The sequence below is a fragment of the Neophocaena asiaeorientalis genome, unplaced genomic scaffold (assembly GCF_003031525.2).
Source record: "Neophocaena asiaeorientalis asiaeorientalis breed wild unplaced genomic scaffold, Neophocaena_asiaeorientalis_V1.1 scaffold7, whole genome shotgun sequence".
In the NCBI taxonomy this organism is placed as follows: Eukaryota; Metazoa; Chordata; class Mammalia; order Artiodactyla; family Phocoenidae; genus Neophocaena; species Neophocaena asiaeorientalis.
Genome location: NW_020185337.1, coordinates 18,898,290 through 18,915,007, shown reverse-complemented (window position 1 = coordinate 18,915,007; position 16,718 = coordinate 18,898,290).

The following is a 16,718-nucleotide window of genomic DNA, read 5'->3' as shown; positions in this document are numbered from 1 at the left end:
TCCTCCAACTATCCACATGGCTACCTCCTCATTGCTTTCAGATCTCTGCACACAGAGATCCGTGAGCGGATCTTTACTTTATTAGAGAGACCTTTCTTGACCACCTCCCACTTTCTTACTCTCTGTACCCCTTATCTCATTTTACCTCACTTCACTCATTATTTATTATTTACTTAATTATTGCTTGTCATCCCCACTAGAATATAAGCTTCTTGAATGAGAGCAGGGACTGGAATTTTTTTAGTTCACTCACTGCTATATCCTTACAGCTGAGGACAACTCTTGGCATGCATAGATTCCTGTTAAGTTTTGTTAAATGGATGAATCAACAATTGAATTAAAATATTGATATTAATAACAATAATAAGCCTGAAATACAATAATATTTCACAAATTTTGTTCAATATTAATAAATATAAAAATACATCAACAGTTTTTTTCCTACATGCATAATATCCCACTGTATCATATACTATTTTAACTCACCCATATATTTTTTTAACATCTTTATTGAAGTATAATTGCTTTAAAATGGTGTGTTAGTTTCTGCTATATAACAAAGTGAATTAGTTATACATATACATATATCCCCATATCTCTTCCCTCTTGCATCTCCCTCCCTCCCACCTTCCCTATCACACCCCTCTAGGTGGTCACAAAACACTGAGCTGATCTCCCTGTGCTATGCGGCTGCTTCCCACTAGCTATCTATTTTAAATTTGGTAGTGTATATATGTCCATGCCACTCTCACCCTTTGTCCCAGCTTACCCTTCCCCCTCCCTGTATCCTCAAGTGCATTCTCTAGTAGGTCTGCGTCTTTATTCCCGTCTTGCCGCTAGGTTCTTCATGACCATTTATTTTTTCTTTTTAAATTCCATATATGTGTGTTAGCATACAGAATTTGTGTTACTCTTTCTGACTTACTTCACTCTGTAAGACAGACTCTAAGTCCATCCACCTCACTACAAATAACTCAGTTTCGTTCCTTTTTATGGCTGAGTGATATTCCATTGTATATATGTGCCACCACTTCTTTAACCCTTCATCTGTTGATGGATACTTAGGTTGCTTCCATGTCCTGGCTATTGTAAATAGTGCTGCAATGAACATTGTGGTACATGACTCATTTTGAATTATGGTTTTCTCAGGGTATATGCCCAGTTTTTTGTGCCAGTACCGTACTGTCTTGATTACTATAGCTTTGTAGTATAGTCTGAAGTCAGGGAGCCTGATTCCTCCAGTTCCGTTTTTCTTTCTCAAGATTGCTTTGTGTACTCTGGGTCTTTTGTGTTTCCATACAAATTGTGAATTTTTTTTGTTCTAGTTCTGTGAAAAATGCCAGTGGTAGTTTGATAAGCATTGCATTGAATCTGTAGATTGCTTTGGGTAGTATAATCATTTTCACAATGTTGATTGTTCCAATCCAAGAAATAGTATATCTCTCCATCTATTTGTATCATCTTTAATTTCTTTCATCAGTGTCTTATAATTTTCTGCATACAGGTCTTTTGTCTCCTTAGGTAGGTTTATTCCTAGATATTTTATTCTTTTTGTTGCAATGGTAAATGGGAGTGTTTTCTTAATTTCACTTTCAGATTTTTCATCATTAGTGTATAGGAGTGCAAGAGATTACTGTGCATTAATTTTGTATCCTGCTACTTTACCAAATTCAGTGATTAGCTCTAGTAGTTTCCTGATAGCATCTTTAGGATTCTCTATGTATAGTATCATGTCATCTGCAAACAGTGACAGCATTGCTTCTTCTTTTCTAATTTGGATTCATTTTATTTATTTTCCTTTTCTGATTGCTGTGGCTAAAACTTCCAAAACTATGTTGAATAATAGTGGTAGGAGTGGGCAACCTTGTCTTGTTCCTGATCTTAGTGGAAATGGTTTCAGTTTTTCACCATTGAGGACAATGTTGGCTGTGGGTTTGTCATATATGGCCTTTATTATGTTGAGGTAAGTTCCCTCTCTGCTGACTTTCTGGAGGGTTTTTGTCATAAGTGGGTGTTGAATTTTGCAGAAAGCTTTCTCTGGATCTGTTGAGATGGTCATATGGATTTTCTCCTTCTATTTGTTAATATGGTGTATCACATTGATTGATTTGCCTATATTGAAGAATCCTTGCATTCCTGGGATAAACCCCACTTGATCATGGTGTATGATCCTTTTAATGTGCTGTTGGATTCTGTTTGCTAGTATTTTGTTGAGGATGTTTGCATCTATGTTCATCAGTGATATTGGCCCGTAGTTTTCTTTCTTTGTGGCATTCATGTCTGGTTTTGGTACCAGGGTGATGGTGGCCTCGTAGAATGAGTTTGGGAGTGTTCCTCCCTCTGCTATACCTTGGAAGAGTTTGAGAAGGATAATTGTTAGCTCTGCTCTAAATGTCTGATAGAATTCACCTGTGAAGCCATCTGGCCCTGGGCTTTTGTTTGTTGGCAGATTTTTAATCACAGGTTCAATTTCAGTGCTTGTGATTAGTCTGTTCATATTTTCTATTTCTTCCTGGTTCAGTCGCGGCAGTGCATTTTTAAGAATTTGTCCATTTCTTCCAGTTTGTCCATTTTATTGGCATAGAGTTGCTTGCAGTAATCTCTCATGATCCTTTGCATTTCTGCAGTGTCAGTTGTTACTTCTCCTTTTTCATTTCTAATTCTATCGATTTGAGTCTTCTCCAATTATTTCTTGATGAGTCTGGCTAATGGTTAATCAAATTTGTTTATCTTCTCAAAAAACCAGCTTTTAGTTTTACTGATCTTTGCTATCATTTCCTTCATTTCTTTTTCATTTAGTTCTGATCTGATCTTTATGATTTCTTTCCTTCAGCTAACTTTGGGGGTTTTTTGTTCTTCTTTCTCTAATTGCTGTAGGTGTATGTTAGGTTGTTTGTTTGAGATGTTTCTTGTTTCTTGAGGTAGGATTGTATTGCTATAAACTTCCCTCTTAGAACTGCTTTTGCTGCATCCCATAGGTTTTGTGTCATTGTGTTTTCATTGTTATTTGTTTCTAGGTATTTTTTAATTTCCTCTTTGATTTCTTCAGTGGTCTCTTGGTTATTAAGTAATGTATTGTTTAGCCTCCATATGTTTGTATTTTTACAGATTTTTTCCAGTAGTTGATATCTAGTCTCATAGCGTTGTGGTTGGAAAAGGTACTTGATACAATTTCAATATCCTTAAATTTACCAAGGCTTGATTTGTGACCCAAGATATGATCTATCCTGGAGAATGTTCCATGAGCACTTGAGAAGAAAGTATATTCTGTTGTTTTTGGATGGAATATCCTATAAATATCAATTAAGTCCATCTTGTTTAATGTATCATTTAAAGCTTCTGTTTCCTTATTTATTTTCATTTTGGATGATCTGTCCATTGGTGAAAGTGGGGTTTTAAAATCCCCTACTATGATTGTGTTGCTGTCGATTTCCCCTTTTATGGTTACTAGTATTTGCCTTATGTATTGAGGTGCTCTTATGTTGGGTACATAAATATGTAAAATTGTTATATCTTCTTCTTGGATTGATCCCTTGATCATTATGTAGTGTCCTTCTTTGTCTCTTGTAATAGTCTTTGTTTTAAACTCTATTTTATGTTATATAAGAATTGCTACTCCAGCTTTCTTTTCATTTCTATTTGCATGGAATATCTTTTTCCATCCCCTCACTCTCAGTCTGTATGTGTCCCTAGGTCTGAAGTGGGTCTTCTGGTAGACAGCATATATATGGGTGTTGTTTTTGTATCCATTCAGCCAGTCTCTGTCTTTTGGTTGGAGCATTTAATCCTTTTACCTTTAAGGTAATTATCAGTATATATGTTCCTATTACCATTTTCTTAATTGTTTTTGGTTTGTTATTGTACGTCTTTTCCTCCTCTTGTGTTTCCTGCCTAGAGAAGTGCCTTTAGCATTTGTTGTTAAGGTGGTTTGGTGGTGCTGAATTCACCTAGCCTTTGCTTGTCTGTGAAAGTTTATATTTCTCCATTGAATCTGAATGAGATCCTTGCTGTGTAAAGTAACATTTTTGTATGTTTTTCCCTTTCATCACTTTAAATATGTCCTGCCACTCCCTTCTGGCTTGCAGAGTTTCTGCTGAAAGATCAGCTGTTAACCTTATAGGGATTCCCTTGTGTGTTGTTTGTTGTTTTTCCCTTGCTGATTTTAATGTTTTTTCTTTGTATTTAATTTTTGATAGTTTGATTAACATATGTCCTGGAGTGTTTCTCCTTGTATTTATCCTGTATGGGACTCTCTGTGCTTCCTGGACTTGATTTCCTTTCCCATATTAGGGAAGTTTTCAACTATGATCTCTTCAAATATTTTCTCAGTCCCTTTCTTTTTCCCTTCTTCTTCTGGTACCCCTATAATTCGAATGTTGATGCGTTTAATGTTGTCCCAGAGGTCTCTGAGGCTGTCCTCAATTCTTTTCATTCTTTTTTATTTATTCTGCTCTGCAGCAGCTATTTCCACTGTGTTATCTTCCAGGTCCCTTATCTGTTCTTCTGCCTCAGTTTTTCTGCTCTTTATCCCTTCTAGAGAATTTTAAATTTCATTTATTGTGCTGTTCATCACTGTTTGTTTGCTCTTTAGTTCTTCTAGGTCCTTGTTAAACGTTTCTTGTATTTTCTCCATTCTGTTTCCAAGATTTTGGATAATCTTTTCTATCATTACTCTGAATTCTTTTTCAGGTAGACTGCCTATATCCTCTTCATTTGTTAGGCCTGGTGGGTTTTTACCTTGCTTCTTCATCTGCTCTGTTTTTCTGTCTTCTCCTCTTGCTTAACTTACTGTGTTTGGAGTCTCCTTTTCGCAGTCTACATGTTCATAGTTCCCGTTGTTTTTGGTGTCTTCCCCCAGTGCCTAAGGTTGGTTCAGTGGCTTGTGTAGGCTTCCTGGTGGAGGGGACTAGTGCCTGTGTGTGGTAGATGAGGCTCGATCTTGTCTTTCTGGTGGGCAGCTCCACGTCTGGTGGTGTGTTTGGGAGTGTCTTTGGCCTTATTATGATTTTAGGCAGCCTCTCTACTAATGGGTGGGGTTGTGTTCCTGTCTTGCTAGTTGTTTGGCATAGGGTGTCCAGCACTGTAGCTTGCTGGTCACTGGGTGGAGCTGGGTCTTGGTGTTAAGATGGGGATCTCTGGGAGATGTTCGCCATTTGATATTACATGGAGCTGGGAGGTCTCTTGTGGCCTGTGTCCTGAACTTGGTTCTCCTACCTTAGAGGCACAGCCCTGTTGCCTGGCTGGAACACCAACAGCCTGTGATTCACACCGCTCAGAATAAAAGGAAGAAGAAAGAAAGAGAGAGAGAGAGAGAAGGAAGGAGGGAGGGGAGAGAGAGAGAGTAAGAAAGAAAGGAAGAAAGAAAGGAGATAAAATAAAGTTATTAAAATAAAAAATAATTTTAAAAAGCTTTTAAGGGTAATAAAAAGAAAGGAATGAAAGAGAGAGCACCCAAACCAAAAAACAAATCCACCAATGATAGCAAGCCCTAATAACTATAGTAAAAAAACAAAAACAAAACCAAAACAAAAAAACGGACAGATACAACTCTAGGACAAATGGTAAAAGCAAAGCTATACAGACAAAATCACACACAGAAGCATACACATACACAGTCACAAAAAGAGAAAAAGAGTAAAATATATATATCTTTGCTCCCAAAGTCCACCTCCTCAATTTGTGATGATTCATTGTCTATTCAGGTATTCCACAGATGCAGATACATCAAGTTGTTTGTGGAGATTTAATCCTCTGCTTCTGAGGCTGCTGGGAGAGATTTCCCTTTCTCTTCTTTGTTCTCACAGCTCCTGGGGCTCAGCATCGGATTTGGCCCCACCTCTGCGTGTAGGTCGCCTGAGGGCGTCTGTTCTTCTGCTCAGACAGAACGGGGTTAAGGGAGCTGCTGATTCGGGGGCTCTGGCTCACTCAGGCCGGCGGGGGAGGGAGGGGCACAGAGTGCTGGGCAGGCCTGCGGCGTCAGAGGCCGGCGTGACATTGCACCAGCGTGAGGCACGCTGTTCGTTCTCCCAGGGAAGTTGTCCCTGGGTCCCGGGACCCTGGCAGTGGCAGGCTGCACAGGCTCCCTGGAAGGTGGGTGTGGAGAGTTAGCTGTGCTCGCACACAGGCTTCTTGGTGGCGGCAGCAGCAGCCTTAGCGTCTCATGCCCATCCCCGGGGTCTGCGCTTTTAGCCGCGGCTCGTGCCCGTCTCTGGAGCTCCTTTAAGCAGCGCTCTTAATCCCCTCTCCTCGCACACCAGGAAACAAAGAGGGAAGAAAAAGTCTCTTGCCTCTTCGGCAGGTCCAGACTTTTCCCCGGACTCCCTCCCGGCTAGCCGTGGCGCACTAACCCCCTGCAGGCTGTGTTCACGCCGCCAGCCCCAGTCCTCTCCCTGCGCTACGACCTAAGCCCGAGCCTCAGCTCCCAGCTCCGCCCGCCCCAGCAGGTGAGCAGACAAGCCTCTTGGGCTGGTGAGTGCCGGTCGGCACCGATCCTCTGTGCGGGAATCTCTCCGCTTTGCCCTCCGCAACCCTGTGGCTGTGTTCTCCTCCGTGGCTCCGAAGCTTCCCCCTACGCCACCCGCAGTCTCCGCCTGCGAAGGGGCTCCTAGTGTGTGGAAACCTTTCCTCCTTCACGGCTCCCTCCCACTGGTTCAGGTCCCATCCCTGTTCTTTTGTCTCTGTTTTCCCTTTTTTCTTTTGCCCTACCCAGGTGCGTGGTGAGTTTCTTGCCTTTTGGGAGGTCTGAGGTCTTCTGCCAGCGTTCAGTAGGTGTTCTGTAGGGTTGTTCCACATGTAGATGTATTTCTGGTGTATCTGTGGGGAGGAGGGTGATCTCCATGTCTTACTCCTCCGCCATCTTGGAGCTCCTCCTCACCCATATTTTTGTTTTCTTTTCCTGAATTTTCCAGGTTATAAATACTAGTGTAGGAATAATATACGTAGATGTTGTCACACATACACATATATATTTAGAATAATTTTCTAGAAATGAAATTGCTAAATCAGAGTTTGCTGAGTCAAACAGAGTAATACATACTATAAAAATGTCTGCCAGAAATATGCTTCCAATTTACATTCCTTCCAAGAGCATATGAAAATATTAGTTTTTCACATCCTTGGTAAGACCTAATATTACCAGGCTTCTAAAACTTTTCCAAACTGAGTAATACAGTATAGTATGTTTTTCTTTAAAATGTTCATCTACTCAATTATGAATGAATTTGCACATACTATATTTTTTGAGTTAACATTTTATATATTGGCTCATTGTTTTGTCTTTTGTTAAATTATTTGCCATATGTATTGCAAAATATACTTTAGTTTATTATTTACATTTCTATTTCATGGTAATTTTTATTTCAGTAGAAAAGATTTTAATTTGTTTAATCACATTTATATTTCTAATCAACAAAAAATTCATCTTAAGCAGCTTAAACTCATAAATGGGATCATGTGTGATCACATGTGCTTGAGGACTCAAGTTCAATACTCCTTGAAACATTTTTTGTTAGTATATTTTCTGCTGTAACCACCTCGAGCATTAAGAGAGCTTTGTCAGCATTTCTCAGTATTTTTCATGCTCAATCATTAAGACTACAAAACAAGTTTAGAATGTCAAGTAGAAACTTCAGGGGTAAATGAAATAAAATTGACCTAGTTATAAGTATCATATTAACTTGGTGCCCTTACTTCACTAGAGGCCTGGTTAATCAGCCCACTCCTTCATACTTCTAATCTTTAAATTCCCCCTTTGCTAGTTAAAATCATGCCGTTATATAATATGACTTTTAAAGACTTTAGGGATCGCTTCTCTCTTTCATTTCTCAAATGACATTAACAACTTACATAAGTTGAGTGTCTTGATCAAGATTGTTCTGTAGCAAGATTAAAAACTAGGTCTTTTGATTTTCACACTACATTATGCTTCTCCTCCATGAATCACCAAAGAGATATTTGCTGATTTAATTTCACCCAACTCTAATTTCTCAAAAAAAAACAAGAGTAGAGTTCTCTGGGGTAGTTGAGACATTAAGGGATAATTCTAAAAGGAACCTGTTTCTTTGTTGATCAGAGTCCAGAATAGGGCTTCTCAGTTGCTTTATTTCCACTCCAAGTCCAGGATGCCAATTTTATTTAGCACTGTCTAGGAGAGGAGAGTCTCTGCATGGGAAAGAAGCAGGAATATAATTCTCATTTTAAACAAATCCAACATAACAAATAGGGATATTATAAAATAATCCAAATTTCCAAAACCCTGTAAACAACACTAGGACTCAATATTATAATCCAGGTGACTCAAGATATTCCAGAGAAAGCGGGGACAGAATGTAGCTGATGAAGGTGAAAGCAAGCATGAGTCAGGTGCAAAAGCAGGGGTCAGGGGAAGATCAAACTGAACAGATATTGGCCGTGGAGTCAGAGATAGATGAGAAAGTCAAACTAGATTTAAAAATTTCATAGGAAAGCAGTCTGATCACTTGGACTGGGCCTGTGGTCCTCACTGTCTCTTTTTAGACATGGTCAAGGGCTGAATGCCTTGGGGAGATGCTTGGTTCCTGGCAGCCACATTTTTCTTTCATTTGGGATCAACCTTGTTCTCAGTCACTCGGATACCAATGAACTAACCTGTCCTTGTTTCATGACTATTACATGGACTTTGGGGTCAGAAAAATTCAGATTCAAACCTCATATTAACTATGTAATTTTGGGCAATTTGGTTAAACATTTGAACCTGTATATATATAAAGTTTAATGGATATATATATATATATATATATATATATATATGGCTTAGCTTCCTGAATGGCACATAGTAAGTGCCCAGTAATGGATATATAGTGAGTCTATGACTGTTTCTATCATAACTCTAATTTATTAAATTTTTAGATTGTTTTAAAATCTTTTAGTTCATGTTCAGTGGTCCTCTTTTATTTTGGTTTCTCTTTTACTTTGGAAATGTAAGGTTAAAGAAAAAAGGACATAAATGTAATAAAAAGATTAAATACTATTTTGCCCTAAAGCTTCTTGTTCAGTGTTTAATTTGGTGCATTGAATAAAAGCAAGTAAAATAAGACAGTAAATCTAATTAGAAAGTGAAGCTGGAATTTGAAAAAAAATCATAATTTTCTAACTGTAAGTCTTAAGAGAGATGAATAAATGACAACAGTGTCCTACAGTCATGTACATAATCCTTTCTTTACTTCTGATTATAATTTCTCTAATTTGTACAAATGACCAGCATTTCCCTGGTGTTTGAGTCATCCAAGAGACTAATAACAAAAGATTTGTATTCTTGTATTTCAAGATAAACTGCAAATACAGGAGAGTTACATCAGTCCCTGGAATTTAAATATTATAATTACAAACACTCCAAAAATAAGTAAATTTACTAAAGGTGGACATAGTATAAAACCAAATGTGGTAAGAAAGTAAATTCACTTCATGTACAAAATTTTGTATTAGTAGTTGCTTAGTATAACATTTCTAAAACTCTCTTGAAATTCAAATATCAGGTTTCCCAGACTTATTTCCTAATCTATTTTGTTTAGGTGTTATGAAAATTCTCTCATTGTTTAAAAGCTTATTTGTTTTTCAGCTTTTGCCTATTCAACAAGTTGTGAAATTTCTTTGAAAAATAAACTGTGGTAAAAATATGAACATTATTATTATATTTTACATGTTTAGACTTTTATTGTTATGGCCACTAGTATTCTAAGTGGTATATTTCATATGCATTATACCCTCTTGTTCTTCCCTCTCACTGACTCACATTCACAAAGTAAACCACAAAATATCTCCGATTTGGGTTTTCCTTGGCTCAAAAGGATTTACTCAAGGTCCTAAGAGAAATCTACTTTTTAAGGTTAACATAATTGTAAAGATAAAGGCTGTTGCTACATGGCTATACATTCCCCTTTCAGTATCAGTCAAAAACATTTTGTTTTCAAAGATAAAGCCACTTAGGAGACATGAAGCTCAACTTCACAATGACAATTAAATCCAATTGTTGCTCTGCAACATCTTTGGGAGCTTCCCAGATATAGTAATCTGAACCTGGCCTCCATACACAGAAGATGGGCGGAGAGGGAAGAAAGAGGCAGGCTGATCCATATTAGAAGGTGGCAGGTTTTTTTTCTTTTTTTTGCAGTATGCAGGCCTCTCACTGTTGTGGCCTCTCCCGTTGCGGAGCACAGGCTCCGGACGCGCAGGCTCAGCGGCCATGGCTCACGGGCCCAGCCGCTCCGCGGCATGTGGGATCCTCCCAGACCGGGGCACAAACCCGTGTCCCCTGCATCGGCAGGCAGACTCTCAACCACTGTGCCACCAGGGAAGCCCGAAAGGTGGCATTTTTAATGAGCAAGGAAACTTCCTTAAGAGGCTTGACTTGGGCGGCTCCAAGACAAGTAGATTTCTGCACCCACCCACCAGAATCTTAAAAGTTTATATAGAGGCCTCCAGTGGGTTCAATCGCCTACTCAGTCCAGTTAGCCTCAACACCACATTTCTATCTCAAGGCTGTATCCTTAGAGCAGCTTCTGGGAGCCAGGAAGGCAAGTGGAAGCACATTCCAAGAACCGGGGAGGGGCTGGGGAGCCTCCAGTTGTCTGGGTTCAGTTTGTGGGACAACTGGCTGTCATGTCTTTTTGATGACCTCCTCCAACACCAGTGAAATGGGTCTTCTCACACAATGCCCATCTTTAACTAAGAAAAATACTTTATATTAAGATAATTATAATGACTTTGGTAAGGAAAACTATCTTTGCTGAAAATCTACTAAGTACCAGGGTTTTGCCAGACACTTTAGACATTTAGTTTTACTTAATTCCCTGCTTAAAGATGAAAGAACTGAAGCCCAGGGTATTTAAATAACTTTGATAAGATCTCATAACCAATAAGTGTTAGACTACCTAGGACTGTATCCAAGTCTATATGATTAGAAAACCAGTTCTCTTAAATGAATTGACAGAAGTTTTTGTAATAAATAATACAAATTTATATATATGGGTGTTATGTGAGCATATGGATATTTTCTGAGCTAAATCATAAAACTGTTATAGAAGCAAGAAATAATAGTACTATAAAATTTCAATTGGGCTTCCCTGCTGGCGCAGTGGTTGAGAAGTCCGCCTGCCGATGCAGGGGACGCAGGATCGTGCCCCGGTCCGGGAAGATCCCACATGCCGCGGAGCGCTTGGGCCCGTGAGCCATGGCTGCGGAGCCTGCGCGTCCGGAGCCTGTGCTCCACAACAGGAGAGGCCACAACAGTGAGAGGCCCGCATACCGCAAAAACAAAACAAAACAAAAAAAACTAATAGGAATCAGACCCCTGCACTTGAACTACTAATGCTACCTTCTAACTAAATGGGCTAAGGCAATAATCTGAAACAAAACATACAAATTTGGAAATAGTCTGGGCAAATTGTGCTCCTGAGGCATAATGGTATAGTGGTGAGGCCACAGTTCTAGGAAAAGCCTAAATGTGTAGGTTTCCAGCTCTCCCAACTACTAAGTTTATAACCTTGGACAGTTTGTTCTTCTTACATTTAAATAGACATGATATGATAATTCAGAATTTGATGACAATATATCACGTATAAACCTAGAACAGTATACAATAGATGGTTTAAAAAAATTAGTTTCCATACTATTATGTGTTTAAACACTTGGGGGGTTGCTACAGAGTTAATATGACAGTCATCAAGCACTGTATCATACTAACAATAGTGATAATAACAATAAATAACAAGAAAAAGAAGGAGAAGGAGGCGGAAGATGGAGGGGGAGGAAGAAGAGGAGGCGGAAAGAGAAAGAGAACACGTAGAAGTAGCCAGATTAAGTGTTAGTCATTTATTTGAATAATTTTTAGTTGCTCCAAATGGTTTTCATTTAATATTTTAACTTTTGTATTATTTAGGCATTATTACATTAACATGGGATTTGGAAGTTAGTCTGACTTGGCTGCCATAACAAAACACTGCAATCTGGATGGCTTAGACGACAGAGAGTTTTTGTTGTTTATTTTCTCACACTTCGGGAACTGAAAGTACAAGACTGAGGTGCCTACAGGGTTGGTTTCAGAAAAGACCTCTCATTTTGTCTTGTATACTACCACCTTCTCACTACCCTCACATGGCCTTTCCTCTGTGCACATGTGGGGAAAGAGAGAGCAAGCGAGCTCTGGTGTTTCTTCAGCTTCTGATATGGAGGCCAGTCCTGTTGGATTAGGGCCCCACTCTTATGACCTCATTTAACCTTAAAGGCTGAATGTCTAAATATAGTCATTGGTGGTTAGGGCTTCAATATACAAATTTTGGGGACATGCAATTCAGTCCAGAACGGGGGTGGAAAACAAAAAGGGAGATAGGAGTTTTGGTGAGAATTTATTTGCTTCAAAAGCAAGGAAACTAGTTAGAAACCAAAAGAATCTAGTTTCTCTGATTCACAATGTCATTTACCAACCTCCTGTTCCAGCAAGAAATATTATTTAAAGGCTTGTCCCATGTTGTTCTTTTTCATTTGTATCATTTTGCAAATAATGGACCCTTAACAACTTTATTTTTCATTTCATTTGTTGAAGGAAAATGATAATGTCATCAAGTAAGGGTTTTCTCACTGACTTTCCATAGCAGACACAAACATTTACACATATTACTTGAGAAAAGGCCTTTTCCTCTCCCATTTTACAAGTATAATTTCCATTAGTGTTTATGACTATTACATTTATCTCCAGAAGCTGTGGTGCTACCACCCTGTCAGCCAAAGCTCTCATCATCACATGGAGAATGTTTGATTTTAATGAAAAACCTGGACAGTCACTATGCTGATTGCTTAGCCTGACTACTGACAGCAGCAGCTTTTTATCACTGGAATTAATACATTTTGGGGCCAACTTTTAATTTCAAGCTGTCTGCGGGGGGCTCCTTAGCCCAGGTAGCAAATATCTATGCATGAATTGTAAGGCTCGGCCCAATGGGTCCTCTTGTGATACCCAGTGTTGACAGCCTAGCCTCAGTCTCTACTTCTTGGGAAATTTTCTCCCTTGGATGAGAAAAATGAGTCTACTTGTTCTGACCTTCATTTTCTATTCCTTCAGGAAACTAATAAAATTTTTCTTTAGCATTTAATGGAGATGTAGTTATTAGTACTATTTAATTATGTAATTAGATGGAGTTATTAGTTCTTTAAATATTTCTCATCATATTTTCTTGTTTACCTCATATTTTACTCAACTTTAATGATACAGCAAACTGGGCTTTATCATCATCTTCAGTACAAAATTATGAAATGATTTTCTTCTCCAAATATCAATCTGTGTCTTTAATGGGTGTTAAGTGATCAGACTCATCAAGGGTTCAACTCTAAAAACAGCTGATATTTTTACTATTTTATTTACCATGTAAATTTATGACTTCCAACCCTAATGATCATGGACTAAGAGAAGAGCTTTTAATTTTGTCTTTAAAATTAATACATATTTTGATGCCTTAAATAATTTTTAAAATAAAATTAGGATTTCCCCTATGAGAAAGCTGAGATTTAAAACATTTACCTTAAAAACGATATTGGGTCTTGAAGATTCTCTGATCTTAGATTTATTTGACTGATTGCTAATCAGTCTTACAGCTATGGTTCTAGGTAGCTGTAGCTGATTATATCTGGGGTTTGCGTTGAGGGATATATTACCTAGACATCATAGTATTGACGAACTGACATATTAAGGTCTCCTATAATCTTATGGTTCAGTGAACAATGAAAGTGCCTTTAGGGGCTGTAGACCCAAGGAAGGCAATTATCAAGGGGTGGGATATGGGGCTGCTGGTTGAAATCAAATCCAAATGAGACATAATGAGCCTATCTGGTAAATAAATATTTACCAACATGAGTCTTACAGGAAAATTACCATTGTATTCTAAAGCTCCAATACATTAACCTGTGAACTAAACTTTTATTTGAGATCTTTCATTGCCATATAATTTAGCTGTTTTCTTTGCATTGGTATTTGTCAGTTCCTGGACTGACCCATGCTACCTTCTGCCTCCTTTTCACTCAATACTGAGCCTCAAGATGACAAAGATACCAGGTAGCCCCAATGCCAGTCTTCTGGAAGAGGCAGGTTATTAATGATGGATGCCCTAAACATGCAGATCATTGTGTCCTGCCACCTTATTCCAGAAGCTGAAGTGTTTCTTCTTATGTTACAGTAATGCTGAAGACCACTCAGTGCCTTTAATTTATTGCATTTCAATATAAAAATTTTCTGCTGAAGGAAATAATTTTTTAAAAATTAGAGAAAGCTAATGTACTATGAAAAAATTCTTGCTTACCAACTCAGATATGGCTAGTTCTAAGTCCCCATGTCCTCAGTCATTCATAACGACGGTACCATTATTAAATTGAAACAGCTGTATATTTTAGATCAAAGTTCTACTTCTAGCTCTTCACTGAGCCATTATATGACGGTCAAAGTAGGGAGTCAGTTTAGATGCAAAACGAGTTTTCCCAGCAGCTCTTTTTACTCAACTCTGTCTTTACGACAAAAATTCAACCAGTAGATGGCACTATTTCAGTGAGAAGAGTACACTTTGCCATAAAAATACACAATTGTTGAATTTGAAAATGAGTGGAATCCTTCACATTTTATTGTGAGTCTCCCCCAATTGATTTGTATTCACATACCACAAAGAGTCATAAAATCAACCTAGATTTCCTCATTCAAGGATGGACAGATACTTGCTTCTGGAACTTAGCGTGTTTTTCAAATAATGGTATAAGGAAAGACATGATAAATTTAAAAGTATTAATTTGAGGACTTTGTTGTCAGCCTTTAAAATGTAAAATATAGGTATGTGTATATATAGACATACAAATTTATGTATTTTTAAATATAATTCAGTCATACGATACAATGTGAAAATTGTTTCCCCAGTGCTTCAGCCAAATGCAGTAAGTATACATTCTGAAGATCTTTTCTTCTCCCAACATATAAATAGTGGTAGATTAAACATGAAAAGTAAAAATTATAAAGATTTAGCTATTTTCAGAAGCAAGACAATCATCTCTGTGGACAATAAATGGAACTGAAACACAAAGTGATAAATGAAGTTGGACCTGCAGGCCTGCCAGCCTTTGGGGCCAGAAACAAGCTGATGCTGCCAGGAAACTTTGATCCTTTTGGATAATGGAAACTAAATGTACCTCTTGTGGGATAAGGGACAGAACCCCGTTCTCTGCCTGAAATCAAAGACTCCCATTCAAGTGGAAGAAAGCTCAAAAAAGCTGGGGTTTGCCCCTACAGCTGTGGTCTGAGAAGGAGGAAGGAAGAAGCCTCCCAGTCAAGATCTGAGCCGAGCTGTCTACTGCCTCAGTGGCTGGTCTGAGATATTGTCAACATCACTGTGCACAATGGCTCAAAATCACCAGTATTGTGCTGGTTGCCAAGTACAAGCCATTGTAATACTTGTAGGCTGGAGAGGTGTGGTTGAAATGGAAATTTTGGTCGACATTAGCCTGCCAGTCAGTGTTCTTGACCACGTGAGGAAAAATTAAGAAAGAAAGCCAACACGCTAAACAATTCAAACAACGAAACATTCTATTTTCGTTTTGGAAGAAAAGAAAAGTAGGATTCAAAATTATAGTAATTAAATATTTCCAAATTTTAATAAAGATATGAGTCATAATCTTGGCAATTAACTTTGAAGGCTAAGCAGGAAAACTAAAAGTATATCCACAGGAAGACACATCCTAGTGAAACTTCAGAATGTCAAAAATAAAGGCAAAAGCCTTGAAATCTACCAGAGAAGACAGATCCCCACGAAAGAACCACAGTTAGACTAAATGTAGACTTCACGAGAGCAACAAAGCATGCCAGAGGACAATGATAACTTACCATTAAAGTGCTGAGGATAAATATTTCCACCTAGGATATATTCAACAGAGAAGGGAAAATGTATTTTCACATGCACAGATAGTACAAGAATTTGCTATCCATATTTTTCTAGAAAGAATTACTCAAAGGTATACTGTAGCAAGAAGATTAAATCCAGAGAAAAAGAATAGGGAGCATGAAAAAATAGTAAGCCTGAAAACTGGTAAAATACATTGGCAAATTTATTAATTGTGAAATAAAAGAATAACCAACCTAGGAGCTAAAAGAGATGAAACTAGAGTGCTTGTCAATAGTAGCAGATTGGTTGGGTGGGAGGAGGGAGGTAAAGCCAAGATCCTTGCTTGATTTAGGAAGAAGATAAGGAATAATTTTATATATCATAGGAAAAAATATACAGTCAAAACATAAAGAAGGGAAACCAAAATGCAGGAAGTGAATGAAGGGCTTCAAGTTATGTCTTAAGATTTTACACATTAAAAGACAAAATATATGAAGTAAATATGCCAGAATATTAACATTTATTGAATGTGGTGGTAGGTACATAGGTATAATATTCTTTATATTATTTTCTGTACTTTTCTGAATGGTGGAAATATTGCAAAATGTAAAATAATACCAAGGGAAAAGAAAAAGAAAAAAATCACATCACACTGTAAATTCATCAGTTCTTCCCCTTCTCAGTCCCTGCTACTGAAGTTTAAGAGATATGAAGCATTTTCCTAGAGCTAATATATTGGAGATCCCTGAAAAATAGGTTTCCTTAAAGAAATCAAACAAAAAGAAATGAAAGATAAAACCTGCTCAATTTATGTTGTATATTATCTGCTTCTTT